The sequence below is a fragment of the Lygodium microphyllum genome, chromosome 22 (assembly GCF_053477565.2).
Source record: "Lygodium microphyllum isolate KBCC chromosome 22, Lygodium_microphyllum_v1.1.10, whole genome shotgun sequence".
NCBI classification, from domain to species: domain Eukaryota; kingdom Viridiplantae; phylum Streptophyta; class Polypodiopsida; order Schizaeales; family Lygodiaceae; genus Lygodium; species Lygodium microphyllum.
In genome coordinates, this window is record NC_141156.1 from 110,072,454 (window position 1) to 110,081,270 (window position 8,817).

The window sequence follows — 8,817 nt, forward strand, 5'->3', positions numbered from 1 at the left end:
GCAAAGCCTTCTTGCCCGTAGGTAAGGAAACCAAATCCCAAGTGTCATTCTTATGCAGGGAGTCTATCTCAGATTGCATAGCCCTAGGAATGACTATCACCCCTGCCCATAGCCTCATCATAGGTGAAAGGCTCTCCTGCATCTGTAACCAAGACATAATGCATCGAGGGCTGAAATCTATCAGGTGGACGTTTGTCTCTAGTAGACCCTCTCACGGCAGGCTCTGCTGCCTGCCCAACTGCCTGTCCAACACCCTGACCATGAGCATCTGCAGCAGCTGTAGGCTGTCCAACTGGCTGTGCGGGAGCTCTCTATAAAAATTACACGGTGCAGCGAACAAAATCTAAGAAAGAGATAGAGAGTACACAACAAATAAGAGGAGAATCACTAAATTCTTTAGCTCCAAACAACTGATACAAAGATGGCTCTGTCCACCCGTGCGCTTCCACTGCGTGTGAAGCTTAGATAGCGATCTAGACAGAAGATAGGTGAAGAGCTTAAGGCTAGCTAGAACAACAACTCTGACTGGGTGAAAGATGAATGATCGATGGCTGTGAAGGGGTTTAGCTTTTATAGCCTGCGAAGGTCGTTAGGTCGGCCTGACCGACCTATCATATGAGCCTCCACTAGTCGGCCAGGGAATATTCCCTTTACCATCGGGCCTCTGCGGCCCCCGGACCCCAAAATAGGGGCCCCTTTTAACTCCCTTACCCTGCAACTCGATGCAATGTGCCTTGAGTTGCTACCAGCTTAACCACTCCATCTAACCCAAGATTAGACCCACAACGGTCATCTTTTTGCCATCCGGTCACATAGACCTTATCTGATATACAAGTCAGGACTCAACCAATGTTCCCGAGCTCACATTTGGCTTCTCCTCATAATGGAGGCCTTACAACTTTGAGAACCATGGATCATTGGTGGCACCTAATGAGGGTGGGGCATTGATCATATCTAACACTCTCGGCTCCTCCTGAAATATGAGCCTGCGGATCTCAACAACTCTCTCAGGCTACCTATGCATTTTGTCTTCATGGAAGACTACATCATGACTGCGGATGACTTTCCGCTCCTGTGGATCCAAGAGATGGTAACCCATCTCGCCTGCATCCCCATAACCAAGGAAAATGCATTTGACACTCTTGGGATCCAGCTTACTTCTCTTGTCCCTGGGCACATTGCAAAATGCCTCACATCCAAAGACACGGAGATGCGCATAAGAGGGAGGTTTTCCAGTCCATACCTCCTCTGCAACCTAAAAATCCAAACCACTAGAGGGTGATCTGTTTATGACATGCACAGTTGTACTAACTGCCTTAGCCCAAAAGCTCTGTGGTAGGCCTGCATGGCTAAGCATACTGCGTACACGCTCCTGGATGGTTCTATTCATCCGCTTAGCCAAACCATTCTGGGGGGGTGTAGAGGGCGGTCAACTGATGCTTAATACCCCTCTCATCACATAACTGCTCAAAAGCACGTGAGACATACTCACCCCCATTATCTATCCTTAGGCATTTTAGCCTATACTTAGACTGGTTCTCAACCAATGCAAGCCATCTCTGAAACACAGCCAAGACATTGGATTTCAGCTTATGGGATAAGCCCAAACTTTCTGTGAAAAATCATCTATGAACGTAACAAAATACTTTGCACCACCCATAGACTGACAAGGCATGGGCCCATAGACATCCGAATGTACCAATGCCAAGGGCTCACTCATGCATGGCCTACCAGACTTCTTATGCGTAGACCTAGTCTGCCTGCCATAAAGACAATGCTCATATGAATCAAAACATGCATAATCAAGGGGCGGTAAGTATTGCAAACCAGAAAGCATTTTCATTCCCTTCAAAGACATATGGCCCAAACAGGCATGCCAAAGAGATACATGTGGGATAGAACCCATAGACAAAACATGATCAAGGGAAGAAGCTGATACAATCAAGGGGTAGAGACTGCCAGCCTTGGCACCTCTCGCAATCACAAGTTTTCCACGAGTGATCTTCCATACAGAGTCTCCAAAACATACATGATATCCTGCATCATCAAGCTATCCAGCTGACATGAGACTGCGTGTCAAAGCAGGTACATGATGTACATCGTGCATAACAAAACTGCTGTCAGAAGGAAACTGCAGCCTAACATCACCAATGCCCACAATATGAAGAGCGCTATCATCACCCAAGCGCACAGAACCCGAAACAGTACGGTATGAATGAAACCACTCTCGGCAAGGTGTCACATGAAAGGATGCACATGAGTCCAAGAGCCAACACTGTGCATACATAGAGTGTATCTTTGTTATCTGCGAAGCACTAGAAGAAGCTGCTAGGATATAATCATCATCATCAACATTCTTAGGCTGCATAACATTGATCCCTTCAATTTTAACATTGAGAGTGAAGTATATTTCTAACTTGTTGATCAATTCTTCTAATTCCATTGGTGAGGGGTTATCTCCTTCAAATTGAGGTATGTTAATCTTCTTCTTGTATTCTTTATCATAGTGATAATGTTATCCATTATTATTAGAGAAACCAAATAACTAATGTCACCAATGAGAGTAATTGTCAATTGTTTTTTGTCCATGATTATTGTTAAAAGAATGTTGTCAATTTGTCTTGTTACCAAATGAATGATGACCAAGTGAAATATTTTGATGTGACTGATGATTTTGGTTAGGCTATCCATGTGATATCATATCATTAAGGTCTTCATCATGATAAAATCTATCATCTCTCCTTGTTTCATCATGAATGTGCTAATCTTAATCATTTTTTACATTAGGTAATTGAGTATTCTGAAAATTCTCTTGTTGTCCATGATTCTTTGAAAAATTATATTGGGTTTTCCTCTATTCCATGAATTTGAAGGTAGTTGAATTATTTCTTTAACTCCTCTTGCAGGACCTCCATGCTCATAAGTTAATTGTATAAATTGATTGATTGCATTAAAACTTTTATTATCATTTGGGAGTGGTACACCATTGTTATTATAAAGCTAATTACTTTGCCCTTTGCTATCCAAGTTGATGAGTAATGTAATCATTTTATCAAACTTTGCATCCAACATATGATTGTGTTGTCCAAACTCTTCAAAATGGGTAATCATTGTCCATGATACCTTCACTCATGCTATCAATACTTCATGAGAGTTGTTGATACTCATTTGAGTCATGGGATACATTAACTTCACCTGTAGTTTCCAAAACTTAAGGGCCTCTTAGCCAATGTGTCTCTTTGTTTGTATTGCTATTGCCCATAACAATTTGCCCTTGGTTTATTTTCTTGATGATTGAATTAACCTCTACATGGTAGTTATCCAATTTTTCATTCATATTCTCAAGCACTTGCTCTTCCCTTTTATTTCTTACCATTGACATAAGTGTATTAGTAAATGATTACTTGTCAATAAATGGTTGATAACTTGAGTTGTACTTCTCTAATCTCTTTGATGTTTGGGTCCCAAAAAATCCTATAATGTGGATGTAAGGAAGATTTATTGAAATACTAAGTTGGAAAGAAGTACAATATAGATCTAAGTCAAAATAGTAAGTCCTATCTTGTTGTCCAAAAGTTGTCTACTATGACCACGTGTTAAGAGACCATAATTTTTGATCCATATGTCAATTTGCCAAAAATTTTAGCAAAGATCAAAGCTAACTTCACCCTCTTCAAATAGAGCACAAGAAACCTCTATTAGGATTAGGATATCTATTTTTGTAATCAAATCTCTGTGACTGTCTACGAGGAAATACCAACATGTCTATACCTATAAAAGCATAAAGCCGTATTTTGCCAAATATGACCATAGATCATGATGATATACCTATGATTAGTAAAAATAAACATGTATACCTTGCAAGTATCATTAAACCACTCGTGTATGACTTGTAAACCTATAAATCCCTTCAATTCTCTATGCACCTTGCCATGTTTTGCCTTGTTTTGGTAGTAACGATCATTGAGTCTTTTCCACTCTTTATCAAGTGGTCTTCCATGGTTTGCCACCAATGGTGAGGGATAAAACTATGGAGGGGCACATAAATTAGATCTAAAACTTTGGAAGACATGCAAAGTCTCTTTCAGGCTAAGTTATGCACCCTTACAAAGTCCTAAATAGTAAGGGAGGGTCACCTCTCTTTTGACTTACTATCTTATCTGCCTTTGACCCTTTTCCTCAATTGGTATTTATACATGGCAATGATAGTGTTCTAAAAATAAAAAATGATATGCATGGCTAAATTAAAAGTTTTGGGGACTTAATAATATAATACAAGACTTTGAAAGTTAAATGAAGATCAATGAGAGCTGAGAAAAGTTTGCCTTTAGTAATCAGTGACTCATTGAATTACTAAACTCACAGCTTATAATTTCTTGGGTTTATCAATGTATAAGATCAATAAAAGATCAAAGATTAGAGATTAGCCAATGCACAAGAAAGATATTGCTTAAAATTTCAAATACCAGTGTTCTTTAATTCATGAATCAATCATGGGAAGTATTGATGGAAACAAAAAAACTAATAGGCGGAATCATCAATCTAATAATAATTGAAAGTCAATCTTCAATGATCAGGAATCAAATTTTAGTTAATCAATGCTGAAAATTACTATCAAGCAATGAAGCTATATTCAATTTAACATCTCCTTCAACAGTTGGCTATGATTAGCAAATGGAAATGGAGAGATTAGAAAAAAGTAGATAAAGTACCCTTTTCAATACTTGATGAAGAAGTAGTCTGTTTGCCACAATGATATAATGCTTCTTCATAGTAGACAAAGGATACATAGGTCTAATGAAATTGATGCCCTACTTCTCAAAGGGAAAAGTCACAAGAATAGGATTAAGCAATTGCTTATGATTTTTCCTAGCATCGTGTCTCTAACAGACATCACAACACTTAACATACGCAAAAGCATCTTGGAAAACCGTCGACCACCAATAGCCAACACGTAAAGCTTTTTGGGTGGTGAGCCCTCTCAAGATGTGCTAGGGAGGTCAACCTTTCTTGCAATTCTTCCTCTTCACCCAAGGAATGATTCAACGCAAACCTCACAATGGGTAACTCAATTTCCAAGGGCAAGACACACTTGTCCCTGTATATCAATTTAAATGAGGTGTGGCCTATTGCTCTCTTAAATGTAGTATTATAAGCCTAGACAACCACATGAAGTTTCTTGTCCCAATCGCGCAACCCTCAAATAGAGTCTTGGATAGAATCCCTACAAGCTTCTTGTTTTGGTACTCTCTACTTGCCCGTTCTCTTGGGCATTATATGGGATATTTTTATGATGTTTAATTTTAAGAGCTTCAGTCAAGGTTTCTATGACTTTATTAAGAAAGTGTGTCCCACATTTGGAACACCAATTCTTTAGGTGGACCACAATAGGAGACAATGTTCCATAATAAAACTAGTTGTTTTCTTGACATTATCCGTCATCCTAACTCGAGCTTCAGACTTGATAAGTAGTCTCTTGCCACAATGATATAAGGCTTCTTCACATTAGACAAAGGATACATAGGTCCAATGAAATTGATGCCCCACTTCTCAAAGAGCAAAGTCACAAGAATAGGATTAAGCAATTGCTTATGATTTTTCCTAGCATCATGTCTCTAACAAACATCACAACACTTAACATACGCAAAAGCATCGTGGAAAACCATCGACCACCAATAGCCAGCATGTGAAGCTTTTTGGGTGGTGATCCCTCTACCAAAATTTCCTCCACATGCAAAATCATAACATTATAAAGGGTACCTCATCAAGCATCACACAACAGTGATAAATCTCATCTACACATTTCCTATATAAAACACTTGATATTATTGAAAACAAAAGTTCTTGTTGCTTAATCTTCCTCTTCTTGAATTTAGGAAGAGCTTATGCTAGGTTGCCTATTGATAGATAATGTGTGATAGGTGCATACTATGATGGAATAGAGACTGCATCAATTTTGCATAAATCATCGTAATCACTAATATTAGCCTTTAGGCTCACCAAAATCCACTAGATACTATGATACCCTATATCTTTGATGTCTTACTCCTAATCTCATAGTCAAACTCTAGCAAAGAGATCAACCACTTGGCTAGGTGATTAGGGGGTTGAAGTTTGTTCAATAATAAGCACAATCCCTCTTCCTTGGTGAAGAACACCATCTTCTAATAAATAATATAGTGTCTGAACTTCTTGGTGGTGAACACCATAGCCAAGTAAACCTTCTCCAATTAGCTGTAACAAAGCTCTCAAATTCCCAAATGTTGGCTTGTGAATGCAATGGGATGATAAAGATGTGCCTCCAAATTTTGGATAGGCAACAATTAAAACTACACCTTGTTGCAACAAGTTGGGATAGAAAAGCTCACCCCTTTTCAGAGCTTTGGAATGACACTTTGGATCATTCCATCTTAACATCTTCAAACACTAGTTTGCATGCTTTTTTCCATTCAAATACATGGCTATGAGATAAAGATTCTTCAAGGGTAATGATTGTTTAGCCAATGCATTAATAAATTGATGATAATACCCCACGGATGAAACAAAACTGTGAGCTTTCCTAAGACATGTGGGTGGGCTTAGGGCCACAATAACAACCATATTTTCAAGGTCAGGTAGCAATACCAACCGTACTCACGACATGGGCCAAAAGAAAACCTTGAGGCACCTCAAATACATACTTTCGAGGATTCAATGCTATACAATACTCATGGCATCACTCAAAGCATATGCATAGAACAATCAACTATCTATGACAGGTCATGGTAGCCACCCCCAAATCATCTATGAAAACCTTCATCTCTTGAGGGGATATATTGCAAAATGTCTTATCAGTCATTCTTTCCCAAGGCCCAAGAGCTTACATAGGCCAAAAACCATCACATGGTATGCAAAAGTACCAAAAACTATAATGAATGTTGTCTTAAGCTTATCCTCTTTAGCTATGGCTATCTGATTAATAACTTGTGAAATAGTCCATGAAAGAGTATTTCTCTTGTCCTATTAGCTAATCTAAAACCTAATTGATAAAGGGCAGTGAATAATATTCCTTTACCATTTGCTTTTTCAATTCCTTAAAATTGACACACATGCGGATTTGATTGTTCTTTTTCTTTATTATTACTACCAATGAGCACCATTCTGTATGTTCAATGGGAACTATCACATCAGCCTTCCTTAAATGCATCAATTTCTCAAAAGAAGGTTTTTTCAACTCAAAAGGAATATGTCTAACTTTGTGTCTCACTAGCTTACTATCTTATTTCAATGGGATCACATGCATGGCAATAGAGGGAGGAATTCTCTGTAGCATTTCATTACTCCATGAAAATATATGCTTGAACTCCTATAGAAGCACACTCATCAACAAATAACATAGTGCCGAGTTTAATAGGGTGGGGATCATTGGGAGTCCCAAGATCCAGCTCTATCATATCAACATCATGGATCTTGTCCTTTGCCGCTATTGGCTCATTTAAATAAGGCTTGGTAAATCTCCTCACTAGTAGAACCCTCTTCAAAATCACTAGAACTTGAGGTTCCAACAGCTGAAGTTTTCTCAAATGCCTCCCATTCTATAGTGGGAAGTAATGCCCTTTCATCCAACGAGCACTCAGGGTATGCACCCATAATTATTGTCTTTAACACATCCCCAAAAATCAGTTGACCATAGCTAGAATGTCCACCAAACAATCAGAATATAATATCCACAGATGTCCAAGAACATTATAAATTTAGGGAATTTAGAAATTTCCATACACTTTGGAAATCCCCAATACCTTTTATTTGACCATATGGTCAAATCTCGTTGTTTTACTTTAAGGTGGAGTCTACCCTAAAAATACTATATAAGTTATAATATTTATCAGTTATTTGAAATTGGAACTTGGAAAATTTCCAAATTCTCTAATATGGTGTTTTAAGCAACAACTAGTAGCTTGGCCTCCTAGCAAATTGGATAATACGGAATGGCAAGGATGCACTCAATATTAGCAACCATCACATGTACTTGCGCTATCACTCCTTTTGGTTTCCTTAGGCTATCAGTGGTCATTTTTAAAACCATTGTGATATCCTTTTGGATTGGTAGACCGAACCTCTCTAATAAATCCATACTCATAATATTTATGGACCACCACTACATTTTCTATTAGGATTCCATCAACATATGCCTGCACCTTAGGGTAGTGCTTCTCTACATGATCCCATCATTCGCTGCCCACTTGATGGATACCAAAAGATTCTACAACATGATCTGTTTGTAGGATTTTCTTGAACTCTTTACAAACATTCGATGGCGATTGGATTAGTTTTAGCAAATTCACATCCGGTTTGACTTCACATAGCATGTTTCCTAGGGAAGTTTGCCACTATTCTCTTCTCTTTCCACACTAGCTACTCCTTTGGATTGATAACCTTAGTATCCTCCTTTTCTTTTGACCAAAGGCTCCTCTAAAACACCATCATTTTTAAGAGAACCCACTTAGGCATCCAACACTTTCTTATCATCCTTGCTAGGTATAGGGTTAACTTTGCTTGTACTAGGGTCATCTTTCTAATTATCTTTTAGTTTCTGACCCCTTGTTACTACCCTAACATTATTAGGAGATAAACTCTCATTGATTGGCAAAGTTTCAACCAAACTTACCCCAGTGGGTATTTCATTGAGTATGGCTTTACCCCTTTGCAAAAAAAATTTAGGATCATTTCCTTTAATATTCTTGTTATCCACACAATGATTCACATGCCTAGGTTGCTGACTACCTTGTTGGAGAGAACTAACCCTACTCCAATGGGTAGTGGCTAAGTGACCAAATC